This window comes from Diabrotica virgifera, chromosome 6, assembly GCF_917563875.1.
Source record: "Diabrotica virgifera virgifera chromosome 6, PGI_DIABVI_V3a".
Lineage (NCBI taxonomy): Eukaryota > Metazoa > Arthropoda > Insecta > Coleoptera > Chrysomelidae > Diabrotica > Diabrotica virgifera.
In genome coordinates this window covers 22,525,618-22,546,836 of record NC_065448.1, presented here as the reverse complement: position 1 = coordinate 22,546,836, position 21,219 = coordinate 22,525,618, and the positions used below count along the sequence as shown (strand labels likewise).

At 31.7% G+C, this 21,219-nt stretch overlaps 2 pseudogenes; one reads left to right on the top strand and one right to left on the bottom strand.

Annotated features, from left to right (window-relative positions):
• Positions 1-1,982: 1,982 nt before the first annotated feature.
• LOC114331459 (cuticle protein 21-like) lies at positions 1,983-9,049 on the top strand (annotated as a pseudogene).
• Positions 9,050-18,842: 9,793 nt separating this feature from the next.
• Positions 18,843-19,378, bottom strand: LOC126885837 (cuticle protein 7-like; annotated as a pseudogene).
• Between the last annotated feature and the right edge of the window lie 1,841 nt (positions 19,379-21,219).

Genomic DNA, 21,219 nt, shown 5'->3' with positions numbered 1-21,219 from the left:
TCGCACATAATGACAAGCTGTGTCTGTAGCGCAGTTTTAATGCGGGTGAATCCCAATACAACGCAAATACCAGCCGCGTGGTAAGTTGGTTCGAATCCCAATAGAAACTTTTATTTTTTTATTTTTTTTTATACATTTTATGATTGTAAGTATATTTATTATATAATTTTATTTTCAGAAAATACGTATTTAGTTAAAAAATTTTCCGACAATTAATGTTCAGAAATCATTTGTGGCATTTTTAATGTGTTTGTGTGTGTTTTATTTTTTTATTATTTTAATTTTTGGCACTGTTTTAATAAAAATGTTTGAGAAGTATTAAGTATAAATTAATTTAATATTTAAATAAAATATAAATAAAAAGTATATTAATTTCGTTTATAATCATATAATCATATAATCATATAATAGAAGTATAACTTCTTACGTGCGTACAAAGTACACACACATTCTTTATTTTCTTTCAATTTTTAATTCCATTTATTTTTTTTATTTTATTTCATTTTATTATTTTTTTAAATTTATTTATTATTTTTATTTAATTTTATTCAGTTTTGTTTATTTTTATTGACTTTTATTCAATTTTATGAAATTTTATTTAATTTTATTTTGATTAATGAGTACCTATATAGTTGGACAACCCCGAACCCAATTATAAATACAGGGTTGTTTTGAATGTAGATAAAATAAAGCTGTTATATTCATTATAAGATAAACAAATTTAAGATTGTAATTGTTGCACTACAAACTTTATTTTGTTACTTCTAACTAAACTTTATTACTTCAAACATCATGTGTAATTAATTAAAAATAATAATAAAAACTCATTCATATCGAGCATTTTTTGTTTATTAATTACGAATTCCTTTTGTTTATTTTAAGTTTATTGTATACAAAAGTTTGTTTTTATCTATTGAGGCAGTACGAAGTCTGCCGGGTCAGCTAGTATTTCAAAGAAAGCTACTATGGTCCATGGCGCAGATTTGGACGATTGTGACAAGAAATGGGGACTAAGTCCAAAAAATGAACCTTTGCTGGTACATAAGGGGGGTTTTAAGGCTCATCATAACTTACGGTTCAGTGGCATGGTGCACCAATATTGACACAAAAGCTTATTTGTTTGCTTTTAAAAATTCTACAAAACTGCTTTCAGATCAACTATGTTGTAGGGACTGAATGCTGGACAGTTAAAAAGAAAGGAAAACGAATGCATGTGGCGAAAATGAGAATACTTAGAGGAATCAGTGGATAAAAAAGGATAAAATTAAGAATAAGCCTATTAAGTTTCACCAAAGTATGACAAAACGAGAGGGCATAGATTAAGATGGTGTAGGCATATTCAATGTCGAGACATTATTCACACAACATGCAGAATCGCTGTTCTGCTGGTTTCTGAAGAAAGCAGGAGATAAAGGATGTCGGTAAAGGGTATTGGTATCGGATATACATAGGGATGAAGGCAAAGAAAATGATGATGATTGATGATGATGAATAAAATTATCTGCACAACTTTTTAGAAGTTATCTAGGTACAAGTCTTTCGTATTTGTATCAAATAAACATACAAATGTATCAAACTGCATACAGACGACCGGACAGTTTTTTTAAATGAAATGTTCGAGATATCTAATTCCATAGAGAATGCAATCATTATACCGAGTAATACATGCGGCTACCGTAAAAACCCATAATGATTGATATATCTTGTACAACAATCATATATACATTTTGTGCCCTAGTTATTACCTACACGCATTAATCGGTACTGCTCTTGAGATCTGTCACTAATTAGCAGATATACATAATAACTTTTCTAGTTCATTGCCAGGTTGCTCGGTATTATTTAATTTAGATTAGAAATTGGTATTATGAGATCAATGAAATTAAATAAGGGATCTAAACATTTGGTCATACTAGGACCACGCCTTTTAATGTTATTTTTTGTATATAAATCAGCAGGCGGCTATGAAAAAATATAGTTGGTGCGGTACTTGCAGTTGGTACAGTGATCTCAAAAATGGCATTTAAAGTAAGTGTTTTGAAAATAGATCTGTAATAAAGTCAAAAATTAGCTATTTAATGTCATCTTAGATGGGAATAAGGATTTTACTTTAAAATTAATTTTTCCACTTCGGAAATCGTTATCAAAAACAAAACGTTAATAAATTTAAAAAACTTATTTAGTTTAGTAATGTTTTTATTATTTTATTATTAACAAAATTAAAATAAAAAAAACATTGTAGCTGGGCCATATACTTCGAAACAATAAAATAATACTCTCTGCTACATGTCATCATGACGTAGACGAAGAGTAGAGGGAAAACACTTGGGAAGAAAGAAGAAATCTTGGCTAAGGAATATCAGAGATTGGACTAACCTCAGTGTTGAACAGAGATTTCACGTAGTGATGAGCAAAACAAGAACAAGACCAAGACCAGGCTAGTCTTGGTCTTGGTCTTGGTCTTGTTCTTGCAGTCTTGGTCTTGGTCTTGGTCTTGCACAAACCGGTCTTGTTCTTGGTCTTGGTCTTGCTGCAAGAGTCTTGCTAGTCTTGCTTTTTTGGTAGTAATAATTTGAACCAAACAATTTCGAATAAAATGTACATTGAAATAAATAAAGATGTGAAGAATGAAACTATATTTTTTGCTTTAAAATTTTAACAGAATGTAGAATGCAGTTTCAAACGGATACCAATTTTAACATTATACATTCACCTAATGACCTAATTATTTTTCTCTATATATAAAAAGATTAGAGTATATTTTTATAATGGTAATGTTTATCAGTAGGAATAACCTGCATTTACAACCCTTGTTGCAATTGCCTGCCTTCGGTTGTGTCACGTTGTGTTTTGCATGCTGTCGATACCTGCCTCCTGCCTTCAGACCAGTTCTTGAGTTTGGATTATTATTTATTGCCCCTGTATTTTAATAAAATGTTAAAGACAAAGAGCTTCTTAAAGGTGCCACACATGGTCGAGGACCTTCAATTCACGGATTTTACGAAAAGGGATAAACGGTTTATAGTTGATAACAGATAATGATTTGCTCCTTTCACTCGAACACTGTAGTATTTATCTTACGAGGGTCAAATTTAAGAACATAAATTAAATTTTTTTAAGAGAACACAAAAATCAAATATTTTTTACTCTATTTAATCATTATTTAATATAATTAACTTTTTTTATAAACTAACTAAAACATACTTTTTAGTAAATACGTACATATTTACCATACCTATTTATAGACCTAATATTATAACATAATAACTAAACCTAATGGGGAGTTATAAACGCTTAATTCTGTAATTTGTTATCTTGCTGTTCTTTAATTTTATTTAAACTAAATTGCTCTCGTAACACGAGTTATTCGCACTTTTTATTTTCACGTATTTTTGGATTGAATACCCATTATGACATTTAAAAAGTTGAAAATACTCGGATGTGGGTAGTAAAAACTAGAATTTAAAACACACTGAAATGATCCGCATGCATTGCAAGTGCGGCACATACTATTTGTAGGCCCTTTCTGGGGAAAACCTAGATTCTTCCAAATAGTTTCCAACTATGAAATCAGTAAAATTCTTTACGCGTTTGTCATCCGGGATTTTCACAAATAATTCAACTTCCAACTTTAGTTGATTGTAAAAAATTAATTCAAAAAATAATTTTAAAAATTTCCCAGTATCGGAATTTTTGTCATTATATTCAGAAACTGAACCTAAGCTTTGGATTTTGCGATACCAAGCTTGACACATTACAATCGACAACCAGTTATTTTTTATTCAGGCCACAATGCTTTCACAGCATTGTGAATCCCTTTTTAAAATCTATTATGCTATTTTTTATATTATGTAATTTTAAATTTAATGACCTACATTTTTCCTAGATTATGCGAAAAGAATTGAAATAAGTGTCAGTATTTTTATTAGACAAAAAAGCGAAAACTACTGGTACATAAAAACCGTTTTTAATTGCATTGTTTTTGAATGGATTACCCTATCTATAATTACATTTTTTTGTCTTACAAGTAATTTCAATTATCCTTGAACTGTCGCCGTTTGAAAACTTGCCTTCTGGACACTTTGAAGGTTGAGAAAATGCAAACCGTTTGACTTAATCAAAACGACTTAAAAATATAACCAAAATATTATGTATTTTAAAAATTCCACATTGTTTAAGGTTTCTTACAATGTCAGTATATATTATTGAACTAAAAAAATAAAGTTAAATAATAAAAACCAATTTTTCTCAAAAAAGTGCAAGAGTCTTGCAGGTTGGTCTTGGTCTTGCGTAGTCTTGCAAGGTTCGGTCTTGGGCTTGGTCTTGTTCTTGCAAGCTTGGTCTTGGTCTTGGTCTTGCAACCAAAAGGCGGTCTTGGTCTTGGTCTCGGTCTTGGTCTTGCTGCAAGACCAAGACCAAGACCGCAAGACCAAGACCAGTCTCGCTCATCACTAATTTCACGTTGCAAAAGAAAGGGAAGCGTTTAAAGAAGTGATCGTCAGCCTTCGTTAGAACTGTTTAAAGAAGACGGCACAAGAAGAAGAAGAATGTTTTGTTGTTTTAGGTAAAATTGTGACCTATTCCCACCAAAAAAAGTAAATTGCAATAAGATGCCACAAGAAAATAGCTTCAGAACAATATTTATTGTCATATAAATTACGTGACAATTATTTTTCTTTTCCTTCTTCTTTACATTTAATACTGACTGTCCAATCTAGGCCTAATAATTATTCTTCGCTATATTAGAAATTTGTCTCCAAATTAGCTGTTGATGTTTTAAGTCCTACTGCACTCTTTTCCTTTTGTATCCAAGTGTATTACAAGATTAATTAATTATCCATAGTGTGTTTATCTTTTGTCTTCTTTATAGCGTTCCTATATGCGGTTTTTTAGCTCTTATATTGATTGCTGTTATCTAGTATAAAGGATTTGATATTCTACGTTTAGACCAGAGCGCATCTGTAAAAATATTAGTACATTTGGACGTTGAGAGGTGACTCAAATTTTTTGCAGAAATTGCTTGAAAATAACTCAAATAATAATATTTGAGTTATCCTCCATCTCAAAAATGTCCGGAACATTGTTTAAATAATCACAATGTCAAAAAATGAAGGGAAAATTCGATTTTTTTCTTCGTTTTTTGATTATAACTAAAATTAAAAGTATTTATTTCAGAGAAAAGTTGTATTAACATAAAAGTTGCGTAATTAAATTTCCTACAATATAGAATTGGTTACAAATTTAAAAAATAGTCACCTTTGTTGCAAAATAGCAATAATTGCTAAAAAAACCATACAAAAACAAGTATTCGCATTTTACGTTTTTCAACCATTTATGCTACACTTAGGACCTTCATATTTCACTCAGAAAAACTTTATGATACAGTAAGATAATACTGTAAATTTAATTAAGATCGGTTTAATAGATTTTCCAAAATAAATTTTGCAATCCAGCTTTCGCAAAAAAAATTCAGTTTTTCAAAATGTTACAGGACTAAAAATAAAGCAGATAGCAATTTGATTTTTTTTACATATAGAAGTGTACTGTAACTCTCATATGCAACTTGCAAAATTAAAATCGATTAACTACCACGGCGTCAGGAATTTTTTTAAATTAACAATAATTATTGGTGCTACGAGCAGGACAGCGGATAGTTTGCTTTGATTGGGCATTCCAATAACCTTTGATAATGATTGGTACATTTTAATTTTTATTACATTTCGATATAAATAAATAAATGTGTTTATTGCAAAATAAAAACACATACTTTATCCTTTGAAATAGGTAACACTTTTTTAGCAAAAACTTTCATTGTTCCTATATTTTAACTTAGAGAATAAAAGTTTATTATTTTTAAACATATGCAATTGTTTAAACAATATTTCACAAACAATAATAACATTAATTTGATTTTTGTGGAATCAAAATAATAAAATACAACAAAATATAGAGTAAGAAAATAATATATTAAATAAAAATTGGAAGAAATTTTGGTAGAAATCAACTTGTGTGAATCGAACACCGCTGTCCTGCGCGTAGCACCAAAAATTAATGTTTATTTAAAAATTTCCTGACGCCGTGGTAATTAATCGATTTTAATTTTGCAAATTGAAAATAAAAGGTACAGTATATTTCTATAAGCAAACAAAATTCAACTTGCTATCTGCTTTATTTTCAGTCCGGCAACATTAAAAAAAAATGAATTTTTTTGCGAGAGCTGGATTGCAAAATTTATTTTGCAAAATCTATTACACCGATCTTAATGAAATTTACAGTGTTATTTTACTATATTATATGGTTTTTCTGGGTAAAATATGAAGGTCCTAAGTTTAGCATAAATGGTTGAAAAACGTAAAATGCGAATACTTGTTTTTGTATGTTTTTTTTTTCGCAATTATTGCTAATTTGCAACAAGGGTGACTATTTTTTAAATTTTTAACCGATTCTATATTATTGGAAATTTAATTACGCAACTTTTATGTCAGAACAACTTTCCTCAGAATTGAATAGTTTTAAAGTTATAATCAAAAAATCATAATCATATTTTGATATTTTGATTATTTAAACAATGTTCCAGACCATTTTAAGTGGGAGGATAACTCAAATATTATTATTTGAGTTATTTTCAAGCAATTTCTGCAAAAAAATTGAGTCATCTCTCAACGTCCATCTCAAAACAGATACGCCCTGAACTAGTTACTATTCATAAAATAATGTTATTTCTTCCTTCTAAAAGCCCTTTTCTTACGTAGTTCCATTATGTAAACCATTCAAACCTATTCTCTCCCGAATCTGTAGAGACTTCAAAGCAAAAATTGGCTAAGAATCTAACCTAAGATTGACAATAGGACAACACAGTTTCCACGAAATCTCAAATGACAATGGACAAAGGATCGTAGAACTAGTATCGTCTAATAGTATGCTTCTAAAGTTTACTATGTTCAAATATAATTCATAAACATACTGACGTTATGAACTACAATTCCACATGGAACCAAATTGACCATGTAGTTAGACATGGAACTAATGCTTTGGATGTAAGAAGCCTCAAATAAATACATGGAGATGCAGAATATTATCTAGCACGGACAAAAATCAGGTTAAGATTAACGACACAAAAAAATTAAAACCAACACAACATATGGACAATGGGACATTGAAAAGCTGTAAAATGAAAAAAAGCGAGAAAGACCAGAGGAAGCATGTCGAAAGTCTGTGGAAGCCAATGGAAAAAACAATTACAGAGACAGTAGAACTAATTGAGATAGTAGAACTAATTATTCGGAAAAAGAAGGGAAATTCACTTTCGAATTCGACAAGAAGTAACAAAAGTAGCTAAAGAAAACTATACATTACGATGAGAAACAAATAAACTAAAGAAATGAAAAAGAATAGACAAGGATCAAATAGTCCCACATTTTGCAAATCGATCTTAACTGAAAGAGAGCCTTCAGACCTAACTGCGTAGCTCCAATTTTTGTTGCAATCCTTGTGTTTGTATTTTCTCTTATTTTTATATTGTGTTTTCGCCCGTTTGACAATATTCTAGTATAAAATAAAGAGACAAAAATATAATCTCATTCTTATTCTTATCTCTTCATTATTCGTTTTTCCAATAAATCATTGATGATTGATAACCACAATGTCGTCTCAATAATTAAAATCATGCTTTTGATTTGGTCTAATGACGCATGACTGGGTTAATAATAAAGTCTTTCACAAATAAATAATATATGAAAAAATATAATGAAAAAATATTTCACAAATTTTTGTAATGTGAAATTCCTCTTCTTCTTCTTCTTCTTCTTCTTCTTCTGTTTCTTCTTCTTTTTGTGTAGCCATGACTCTGTCTGTTTTTCAGTAAGTTGTCATTTTATCGTTTTTTTGGTCTTCCCACTGATCGTCTTCGTATTGGGGAACCGTCTCTCGTAGTCCTTACTACTCTATTTGTTGTCATTCGGCTTATGTGGTCGTTCCATTCTACGCTTCTATTTTTTACCCAATTATTAATGTTGTCTACCTTACATCTCCGTCATCTATCAACTCTGCTATTTCTAGAATTATTTTTGTCTTTTCTGTAGCAGGTATTGCTTCTGCTGCGTAATGTGAACCTGAAACAAATATTTTTAATATATTCAATTTATTTCTTAACACCTATTTACTTTCAGCTCATCAGTTTCTTGGCACTTGTCGCCGCCGCTCATGCAGGAGTCATAAGCCCACAGCATTCTTACTCCGATGCTCCTTCAGTTTCTTATTCAAGTGTTTCAACTCCTGATGTGTCATATGGTGGACCAAGTTATGCTAAAGTTGCTGCTCCAGTTCACTACGCAGCTGCACCAGCATATAAAGTAGCCGCGCCAGTATCGTACTCTGCCCCAGTAGCATATGCCGCTCCAGCTTATAAAGTAGCTGCTCCTGTGTACAAAGTAGCTAAACAAGTTGTATCTGAAGATTATTACTCAACTCCAGCTCACTATGATTTTGGATATGGTGTAGAGGATCCCCACACTGGTGATGTCAAAAGCCAACACGAAACTCGCGAAGGAGATGTTGTTAAGGGAAGTTACTCTTTAATTGAAGCTGATGGTACCAAGAGGGTAGTAGAATACACCGTCGATGCCCACAGTGGTTTCAACGCAGTCGTACACCGCGAACCATCTAGTCATTCAGTTGCTGCCAAATATGCTGCTCCAGCAGCCTATGCCCAACCTGCCAAATATGCTGCTCCAATAGTCTATGCCCAACCTATTGTAAAAGCCGTTGCACCAGTAGCTTATGCTCAACCTGTCTTGAAGGCGGGTTGCTCCTGTAGCTTACGCTCAACCCATTGCTAAAGCTTCATATGCACCTCAACTAGTAGCTAAAGTACCAGCTTTCAACAAAGTCTCATATTCTAGTGCCCCTGAAGTGTCTTACTCCAGTGTTTCTGCTCCAGAAGTACATGCTGCTCCTTCTTACTACCACCACTAAAAAAATCTGCAACTGTTGTTATTAATTAGGAATTATTTATTTTACTGTTATAAGAAAAATAAAGGCAATAATATAATTTTGTGATTTTATGTTGTTAAGTTAAAAAAAAACAAAATAAAAGAATCTGAAATTAAAGGAATCATATTTTCAACAAAAGACTTTGATGACAATGTGAAAGAAACACATACCTAATGAAAAAATTTGACTTCAAATAAACTAAAGATTGTTAATTACAGTTAATAATGGGATTAAATAATCAAAATAGAAAAAGTACAAAACAATCATAGCCTAATATCAAGTCAATAAATTTTCTTACATATACGTATAGGCTATTGATTATATTCAAAATAAGATAGCTAAAAGGAACTATAACGTTTAAAGGGGTTTTATTATTTCATATGGTCAATGGACATCTATATATGAAAAAACCGCGGAGTGCTACCATTTAAAGGGGTGCGTTTTTGAGAAATGGGTGAATTAGTCCCTGGGCACAGGTTACATTAGGGTGAGTTATATGCACTTTTGGTACAAACATGTCTTCATAAAAATTGTTCCTGGTTAAATTTCCTATCTAAATATCACTTTTTAAAGTCAACGATACTTTTTTTTACAAAAATATATTCAAAAGAAAAAGCACAAAGAAACCCAAAAAACGAAATTTTGTTTTGTGCAATAACTTTTGTCCACGAGGATATAGGTATAGTCATTGCTTAACAGAAAATAAAACCTACATATTTCTTCTTTAAAATATTGTTTAGTAGAGGTAATTAGGATTTACAGTTTCCGAAATATGATTTTTTAAATTTCGCCACTCACAGCAATTTTGGGCAATTTTCCTTGTTATTTCGCAAATATTGTTCTGTAACTTTTTTCTACGTAACTTTAGGTATATACCATGGTACACGTATTAGGAATAGAAATCAATTAACTTTAAAATGGTCTACTGCATAACGTCGTGCGACTTTTTTTAAAGAGATTATGGTTTTTCGAGGTTTTATACTTTTAACGATTTTTTTATAATATAATATAAAAATAAAATAATATTATTATATAATATATTTTATATTATATAATATTATATATTACATATTATATATTATATATTATATATTATATATTATATATTATATATTATATATTATATATTATATATTATATATAAAATATATAATATATAATAAAAAAATGTCAAAAATGATTTATTTGAAACGTCACTTCAAGTGTTTAAATCGTAAAATTTATTGTAAAAATGGATAAAAACGGAATCAAAAGTCATGGTAATTCTCATAGAAGACGAAGTCTCGCCAGAGGAGCCCATCAAAATTACTCGCAATCCTTTTTTTTAAAATTTTATGAGATTTTCGTAGGTCCGATAAACAAAATTTAACAGTAACTGAATTAGTGAGAAGAGCAGCCCAAATTTGAAGGACAGATGAACAAAAAGACTATTTTTTATTCCTTTTTGTAAATTTTAAAATTATTTAGTGTTGTTTTATAATCAAAATTTAACCCTCACGCACAAGTTGTACATACAACTTCAGTGAGGAACTGAGTTTATTTTATGTGTACAATTTATTTGCTACAAATAAACTCCATTATTATTATTATTATTATTATATTATATATTATATATTATATATTATATATTATATATTATATATTATATATTATATATTATATATTATATATTATATATTATATATTATATATTATATATTATATCTTATATATTATATATTATATAATACCTAATATAAAAAATATTAGTTTTTACATTTGTTACGATTATTTTTAAAATTTCTTATTAAAATTTTTTTTTCTTCTACATTTAGGTATATATAGATATAATAAAAAAAACTTATTTTGTTTACTTTAAAATGGTGTATTACAAAAAATTCTAGGATTATTTTTGAATAAGATATTATTTTTCAAAATGTAATAAGTACTTGCAACGATTTTTGATTTTAGGATTATTTTTTAAATTTCTCATTATAACTTTTTTTTTCTTGTACATGAATATACTATATATTGCTCAATAAAGAGGGCTTTCTTTTACAAAAATTACATAAAAATTAGTCTTAGAAAACATCACTTTAGTTAAAATTATTTAAACGTTGACATTTAAAAAATTTTCAAAATCAAAGTCCATCTCTTCGTTATCATTAGCTTCAATATCTTCCTCTGACACCTCAGTTGTCTTAGAGTTCCCATAATTAGTACACATGCACATGCACCCTTTGCAGAGTATTGAACTACTAATTCCTATCTTCCTACAGCCGCAGTTTTTTCTACATCCTTTGGTACATTTACATGCTATTTTTTCAAGCAAAGCTTGTGGTGCAGGAGCTTTGACAGTAAATATTGGAATTAATCCATATTTTGAAGTTTGCCCGGCCGAGTCGAGTGGATCCAAAGTATTACCTATAAAAACTAAGATTCAATCATAATACACAATCACATAAAAAAGTTATAATGAAAAATTTAAAAAATAATCCTAAAATCAAAAATGGTTGCAAGTACCTACTTATTACATTTTGAAAAAGTATATCTTATTCAAAAATAATCCTAGAATTTTTTATAATACACCATTATACAGATTAAGTTTTCTTTTTTTATTATATAATATATACCTAAATGTAGAAAAAAAAGTTAAAATAGGAAATTTAAAAAATAATCGTAAAAAATATAAAAACTCGTTAAAATTATAAAATCTTGAAAAAGATAACCTCTTTAAAAGAAGTCGTACAACATTATACAGTAGAACATTTTAAATGTAATTGATTTCTATTTCTCTTACATGTACCATTGCATATGCCTAAAGTTACGTAGAAAAAAGTTACAGAACAATATTTGCGAAATAACGAGGCAAATTGCCCAAAATTGCTGTGAGTAGCGAATTTCGAAAAATCATATTTCGAAAACTGTAAATCCTAATGACCTCTACCAAACATCATTTTAAACATAAAATATGTATGTTTTTTTTTGTGAAGCAATGTCTATACCTATATCCTCGTGGACAAAAGTTATGCGACAAAAAACAAAATTTCTTTCTTTTGGGTTTCTTTGTGCTTTTTCTTTTGAATATATTTTTGTAAAAAAAATATCTTTGACTTTAAAAAGTTATATTTAGATAGAAAATTTAACCAGGAAGAATTTTTATGTAGACGTGTTTGTACCAAAAGTGCATAGAACTCACCCTAATGTAACCTGTGCTCAGGGACTAATTCACCCATTTCTCAAAAACGCACCCCTTTAAATGGTAGAACTCCGCGGTTTTGTCATATATAGAGATTCATTGACCATATGAAATAATTAAACCCCATTAACGTTTTAGTTCCTTTCTATAGTACATAATCAATAGCCTAGTATGCGTGATAACCGGATCTATAAAATACTATTTCATGGTATCTCCATATGTGCTTATGGTAGCTAATTAAAGTGGCATAGATAGAATAAAAAACTTGTTGGTTCTTCTGCAGTAAAGCCGTACGTTAAGGTACTTCTTGTAGACAGTTTTAAAAAGATGGAAGGTGCCACTATTACAGAAAAGTGATTACTTCTATAATTATATCCTATCCTATCGTAGATATATCTTGAATATCTATAAGAAAATAAGTATTCAAAGCTATTATCATCTAAATAAGGAAGACACAAAATTGGCTGTGTGTGATTTTTCGGAGGTTTCTGCAAAACTGTGAGACATGCTCACAGCTCACAAGCGACAAACAAAACCTCTCTTGTGCGAGCTCGCACACCAAAGCAATATAATAAATAGTCTGGGCTGATTATCGGAGAATAGGCCATTTTTCGGAAAAGTTATTTACCAGCAATTTTATTGCTGGAATCGAAGTTTATGATTATATATACAGAGTGTCCCAAAAGTAGTGGAACGGTCGAATATCTCGCGAACTAAACATCGGATCAAAAAACTGAAAAATACATGTTCAATCATTTTCAACAATCTATCCAATGACACCAAACACCAACCCCCACTACACCCCCTGGAGGTGGGGTGGAGGGTAACTTTAAAATCTCAAATGGAAACCCCTAGTTTTTCTTGCAGATTTGGATTCGTTAGGTAAAAGTAAGCAACTTCTATTCAAGACATTTTTTCGAACTGTGGATAGATGGCGCTATAATTGAGAAAAACGATTTATCCTGATACCATAGGTAAATTATAGAAACGGTCTAATATCTCCAGAAATACACTTCCAAATGAGAAACCAAAAATAAGATTTTTAATACTTTTCGAAAACCTATCGAATAACGCTAAACATGACCCTCCAACCCACCCCCTGGAGGTGGGGTGGGGGGTAACTTTAAAATCTTAAATAGCAACCCCCACTTTTTATTACAGATTCGGATTAGTCATGAAAAACTAAGCAACATTTATTCGAAACATTTTTTACAATTGTTGATAGATGGCGCTTTAATTGGAAAATACGATTTATTAGCGCCATCTATCAGCGATTTAAAAAAATGTTTCGAATAAATGTAGCTTAATTTTTCATGACGAATTCGAATCTGCAATAAAAAGTGGGGGGTTGCTATTTAAGATTTTAAATTTACCCCCATCCCCTCTCCAGGGGGTGGGTTGGAGGGTCATTTTTGGTGTTTATCGATAGGTTTTCGAAAAATATTAAAAACCTGTTTTTTGGTTTCTCATTTGGAAGTGTATGTCTCGAGATATTAGACCGTTTCTATAATTTACCTATGGTATCAGGATAAATCGTTTTTCCAAATTAAAGCGCCATCTATCCATAGTTCGAAAAAATGTCTTGAATAAAAGTTGCTTACTTTTACGTAACGAATCCAAATCTGCAAGAAAATCTAGGGGTTTCCATTTGAGATTTTAAAGTTACCCCCCACCCCACCTCTAGGGGGTGTAGTGGGGGTTGGTGTTTGGTGTCATTGGATAGATTTTTGAAAATGATTGAACACATATTTTTCAGTTTTTCGATCCGATGTTTAGTTCGCGAAATATTCGACCGTTCCACTACTTTTGGGACACCCTATATATTAATAATATAGGTATGCAAAGTTCGCAGATAGTGTGCTACTTTTTTTATTAACAAAATGGCTCCCCAAATAGTGTTTTTTTCAATTTTTGCTCCATAACTCCGAACATTTGAACTTTACTCCAAAAACACACTAATAAAAATTCACCGAAATTAAATTCTGCATAAAGACATGTTTTTCCCGATCTGCTCCAACGAAAATTTTCCTCGGAAAATGCGGGTTTTCAAAACAAAATCTTTAAATTTCAAATAAAGTTTTAGATAAGTAATTATCTACCAATAATTAAATAACTCGGCGACATAAAAGATTTTTTGGTTTAGATTATAGTTCCAGAAGCCGGTGAAAATTAAACGAATATTTTAGCAACAATTCAATTGTTAATTAATTATTTACGGTCGCAATAATAACCAAAATAATTATGAAACACCGATCATACTTTGAAATCTTATAAAGATGAGATGCCTATTTAATATTTTGTCGACAAAATATAAATTTTTAATTTTTTTGAGTAATCTTTAAATGTTAAAAAAAAAGTTATAAACAAATTAACGTTTCTCAGAAAGTTTTTATTGTATTCTAATTTTAAAAACTAGGTAAAATGCGTATTTCAAAGATCTTGAAAATGAATGCTTTAAAACTTTTTTGCAACTATTTGCAAAAAAGTTATGAAACAGCAAAGTTAACATACGATTCCTACGTTGTTTATAATGTTTTTTAATTCTTTTAACGCGTAAAAGTGAGTTTAGAGTACAAGCTAATTACTTACAAAAAATATCGATTATTAGTTTAATATTTATATTTTAGTTAAAGATAATAAATATATTTTTTTGTAATTTACACGCGAGAAAGTAGACTAATACAGTATCGTAGCTAAAATTTTCACTCGAGACGACGACCATCGCGTAATCTTTCTAAGTTTGATCAATAATACATAATTATTTTGGTTGTTATTGCGACTGTAAATTGTTAATTAACAACTGAATTGTTGCTAAAATATTCGTTTAATTTTCACCGACTTCTGGAATTACAATCTATACCAAGAAAGCTTTGATGTCACTAAGTTATTTAATTATTGATTAATAATTACTTACCTAAAACTTTATTTGAAAATTAGAGATTTTGTTGGGAAAACCCGCATGTTCCGAGGAAAATTTTCGTCGGAGCAAATAGGAAAAAACAAATCTCTATGTAGAATTTAATGGCGATGAATTTTTGTTTGGGTGTTTTTGTTGTAAAGTTAAAATCTTCGGAGTTATAGAGCAATAATGGAAAAAAATACGATTTGTCAGCGCCGTTTTGTTTATAAAAAAAGTAGCACACTATCTTCGGACTTTGCATACCTATATTATAATTATATAGGATCTTATAATTCGATTACGGCAATAAAATTGCTGGTAAATAACTTTTCCATGAATTTTGCTAATTACCCGTTGTCCTAGGTGAGCGACGGAAAACGACGCGACGCGATGCCGTGCGATGCGATACGATGCGACCAGTAATTCACGCGACGTGTGGCTTATGTAGCGTCGCTTTCCATCGCTCAATCTAGGACAAACGTGACGATGTCAATTTATTCCTAATCTTAAGTAGGGGGAAGTATACGGCAGCGTTACTAGAAAATTCATGATATTAAATAATTAGCTTTAAAAAAATTCCATAAACGAAGAAGAAAGACAACAAAATATCATATATTTAGAGCGAAATAAGTTTGGAGAGTTTCATCATTTATATTCGAAATTAATAAATAATCCACGTTGGTTTAAAATGTATTGTGGCTTATTACCATGCACTTTCGATTATATTATTGCAGCTGTTAAACCCAGTATTCAACTGTCAATAAGTAATTTTCAAAAACCAATTTCTATTGAGACGCTGCTACTGGCTTTAAGGTATGTTAATGAAAAAACACTGGTACTATATTAGTTTTTATTTATTTAATAAACTATTGAGTAGCATAACTGGAATTGAAAAAAGCAACTTGCATTTGACACTGCAAGGTTGACACTGCGTCGTATCTCGTCGCGAACAAAACAGGTTCGCACTTCGTCGCGTCTTGTCGTAGACTGATTAACCCGAAAACGTAGTCCACACACAAAATACAACCATTACGTGATATTTTCGCGTCGCGTCGTGTCGCGTTGTCGCGTTTGTCGTTCACCTAGGACAACGGGTTAGCCCAGAGTATAACGGCAATATCCTACATCGCATATAACACGCATTGCGAAAAGATAAGCACTGAGTGACACATCTGGTTTTCGCTGCACCGAAAACCAGATGTGACACTCAGTGCGTATCTCTCCGAAATGCATGTTATGCGATGTAGGGATATTGCTTTGGTGTGCGAGCTCGCTCGTCGTCATCTCTAGGCAATGCATGTAGTACAAAGGGTATGCTTCATGTAGCTAACCAAAAAGTGTGCAAGGCGAGTCTTTCTTCTTCTTAGGCCGATGCCACATTATGCGTTTTGACCGGATGCGTTGAAAACGCATCCGTTTCCAACGCAACCGGATCGACCTGTCACACTATGCGTTTAGTCTGGTGCAGTTTGTAAGCGCGTACCGATGACTCAAAACGCATCCGTTTCCAACGCAACCGGACCGATCTGTCACACTATGCGTTTTCACCGGATGCGGCGGAAACGCATCCGGTCAAAACGCATAATGTGGCATCGGCCTTAAGGTGCCTATCCGTTCCGGATGTTGGCGATCAGCATGGCTATCCTAACTTTGCTTGCTGCTATTCTGAATAGTCCGGTTGTCGATGTATTAAACCACTTTCTCAGGCGAGTCTTTGGTGCCTTAAAACTGGAGCAAATAGACTAAGCCTACTGTCAGAAAAGCGACAATTACAGCGATGTAAGTGCAGTAAAATGAAGCTAGAAAAATGGGTCCTACAGTGAGTATAGTGGATCGCTGCAGCGATATTTACAGCGCTGTCTGGCCATCCACTATACTCACTGTAGAACACATTTTACGAGCTTCATTTTACTGCTCTTAAATCGCTGTAATTGTCGCTCATCTGGCCGTAGGCTAACAGAATAAATCCCGACTGAGTATTATTCATTTTCCAGCATTAAAAATTTGAAACAGCAACGACTGACTAAAAAGTAGTGTACCTCAGATCATTATTTGCTTCTTCTGTGGCCCGCCTAAATCAATATGCTATTTAAACTAAAGTATAATCCAATTGTTATAGTTGACAGTTTCAGTTTATTTAATTTTAGGACATAAGTTGCCTTAAATGTGCAAAAATTTATTACAAATATTATCCCTTGGTTATATGTGGCTATTATTAGAAGAGATTATGTAAGGAATGTATTGAACTTACATGTACAGAAACATGTGCTCTTGTTTTTAAAGAAGAGGTACCCCTTTATTACCTGTCGTTGCAATTGCCACCTGTCTTACAGTGATCCAAAAGCTAATGTAGAATATATTGTTGCTGATGGATGTCAGAAATATTTTGTTAAGTTCGAAGATGGGGGTTGATTCTTCTATTAAAACTGAAATTGCTTCTCTGTGCGATTCTTTTTGAGATGTTCGTTTATAAGAAATCGAACAATATTGAAAATAAGTGTAACGCTCTAGGTGATAATATAATTATGTTAAAGGAGAGCAATATCTAGCTAGCCCACATAATTTTCCTCATGTTAAAGACAGAACCCTTTATGTCACTGGTGCCATAATAACTTACCATCATAATAACATCGTCAAAATTGGAGGTAAAGATCTACCAAGAGTAAATTTTCAGAAACACAATCTGAAGGATCCTGGTTAACGCTATTTCTACAGTCTACAGCTACTGATAGAAAGAATATTATACAACATTTTTCCATTTCCACTGTTGGGCAATTCTATACCTACTGCATCGACGACACGTAATTTATCTAATACTAGACCTGTTAACAATATAAACAATAAGCTTCACAAATAGCTTCACAATTCACCTAGATTAAATAATGGACATACGAACATGATTGGTTCCGATACCAGTGCTGATTTTAGCGAGTATGTTTCTGTTTCTGCAGGTTTTACGTCTGATGCTATTAAAACAATCTGAAGGCTTACCTTCAGATCTTCTGGTAAATCAACTGAAAATAATCATTACAGAGTTAGACTTCGTGAGAGCAGCTTTGATGTTATGCTGAATTCACCATCCAAGTATGGTTAAAGCGCGTTTATTAACAATCTTCCAAGTATATTTAATAGCAATAAGAAATCTGTACAAAACAACATGGACCATATATTACCAAATTACGTAGGTACGTTAGGTACCAAAATATTAGGAGAGGGAAAAACTGGATTTATTGTGCAATAATGCTTCTTCTAATGGATGGGATGTTACCACCTTAATGGAGACGTGGCTCTGCTAGAAAATTGTTGCGCTGTAGTTAGCTTAAATGGTTATTCCATACTTATAAAAGATAGACACTCCCTTGGCAGTATTAATGCTGTAAGAAACTCGTTTTTCCATCATTGCATTTAGTAGTAACCCTTAACTAAAAGAAATTGTGACATTCTAGCATGCTCACAATATCTTAGTACCACTAAGTATCCTAGTGTAATCTTTATTAATATTAATTGATATTATTTTTTCAGTCTCGTAAAAATGTCAGTTCATCCAGATTTATCAATCTTTTTAGCAAAATTATGGTCTTTCATTCTTGAGCCTATAACCTACTATAGTCTTTAAAATCAACCAAATATTATTTAGTAAAAACTTATATTTTGAGTAGATTATTTAATATTTGTGTAAATAAATAAAAAACATAAATATAAATACTGCGTTTACTTTTCTTATAACAATAACAAAAATAAATAGTTCCTAATTAAAAACAGATTTACATTGTTTTAGTGGTGGTAGTAGGAAGCAGCAGCATGTACTTCTGGACCAGAAAAACTAGAGTAGGAGACTTTAGGAGCACTGGAGTAATGGAGTAAGTTACTTTGTTAAGTGCAGGTACTTTGGCTACTAGTGGTGATGTGTATGAAGCTTTAACAATGTGTTGGGCGTAAGCTATAGGGGTAACAGCTTTCAAGAGAGGTTGAGAATAAGCTACTGTTGCGACTGCTTTTACAACAGGTTGGGCATAGGCTACTGGAGCAACGATTTTGGCAGCAACTGGAGCAACGGCTTTAACTGGATGAGCAGCTGGTTCACGGTGTACAACAGCGTTGAAACCACTGTGACCATCGACGGTGTATTCTACTACTCTCTTAGTACCGTCAGCTTCAATTAGAGAGTAACTTCCCTTAACAACGTCGCCTTCACGAGTTTCATGTTGGCTTTTGACATCACCAGTATGGGGATCTTCTACACCATAACTAAAATCGTAGTGAGCTGGAGTTGAGTAATCTTCAGCTACAACTTGTTTGATGGGCACCCGTTAGTCACAGTTTGATGGGCTTTCACATTGGCATGCAACAATCATCTCTTCTATGTTATTAAGTCCAAAAATATAATATGAAAACTATTTAAAAAGGCAGTTTAACCATTAACTAATTTTTGTTTGTTGTTTCCCTTCCTACAAATTTTAAAACGCAACAACCATAAATAATACATAATCAAACCACAGTCCCACACACAGCTGTGCTACAGCTGCCATATTGGATAATTTTTGTCATGTCATTTGAACATCCAATCAGAACAAAGTTTTAATGCGACTGCGCCGGGATCAAAGGTTTTAATCCTATTAAAATTCACCCTCATAACGCCCGTAAAGAAGTATAACTTCAAAAACATAGTAGCCCAGTCGGGATAGCATTTATGGGATAGCAATATTGGGGCAATAATAGCAATAATGCGACCTTGCATTACGAGCTGCCCCAAATTTTATTTTTCTTATCTTTAGGGAGGGTCAATATAGGTATAAATTTAAAATCTCGACTGAATTCCACTGTTGCGTTAGCCGCCATCTTTAAACGAGAACCGTTTTTGCTTAATATCTCCGCCATTTTCAATTTCCGATAAAAAGTGTATAAACTGAAATTGTTTATAATGAGATTTTCTATAATTTCATTTATTATATTTTTTTTCGTGCGGTCGATATTTTCCGAGTTATGAGGGGAAAATAGTGACAGTTGGAGCATAATTATTGAATTGTTGAATTATCTCGTTTATTATTAGTTCTACAACAAATATGTGCCTATACAAAAATGAAGAGAAATAAATTTTGTACAATTTTGATGTTAATTTTTTTGATAAAATCAATATTTAAGGTAGTACGTTTGCGGTAAAGGTGCGAGCGTAAGACCTGATTGATTTTATAGCAATTGTTTTTGTTGAATATCTCTTGCCATTTTCAACTTTTCGAAAAAAAGTGTAAGAACTGAAATTGTTGCAAATTGATTTACTACAATTTTTCGAGAGAACCAGTGGCGGGTCTACGGGGGATATATATTATACAGGGTGGTTCATCTTATTCGCCTCGGTCTCTGTACGGAAAACCACTTAATATTTAAAAAAAATTTCTTCACAGAAATATACAGGGCCCTTAATACTACAATCTAAAAATAATGTGAATTATACAGGGTGCTCCAAAAAAGAGTGATGTATCAAAGTTATATTTTTTCTTATGGAATGCCCTATATCTGATGACATTACTGAATTGACCTTAAAAAATAAGCTATACTTTCATAAGTGTTCCCTATATCTAAATACAGGGTGCTTTGATTTATTCCGATTTTTATGAAAATGTAAAAAAAAACAATTCCACAACAATATTTTGTCCGACAGATCTTCCAATTGATTTGTTACCCTTTCATTAAACTCTAATGCAAAAATCAGACTGCTATTTATCACCAAATAAGCATTTTAATGAGTGAAACACGTAGAACATGTCAAATGACAGGAATTATGACAGGTGATAAATAGCAGTCTGATTTTTGCATGAGAGTTTAATGAAAGGGTAACAAATCAATTGGAAGGTCTGTCGGACAAAATACATGTGAAGTTTTCGTGGTCTGACCGTTCCAAATTTTTAACCTGTTCGACAATTAAAACTTCCCTTGTTTCAGTGTTCCCATATATTAAAGTTTGTCCGACTAGATACCCTTAAGCTATTAACAAATTTTCAGCTTGCTATTAATCAACTTTTTTTTTCATACGCGGGATCCAGACCTATAATACATCATTACCTAACTCATCTCCTGATTTCAATTTCTGGACTGAGATCGTTATCTATTACAATTTGAGCTCTTTGATTACGGTAGAGGTTTGTTATTATTC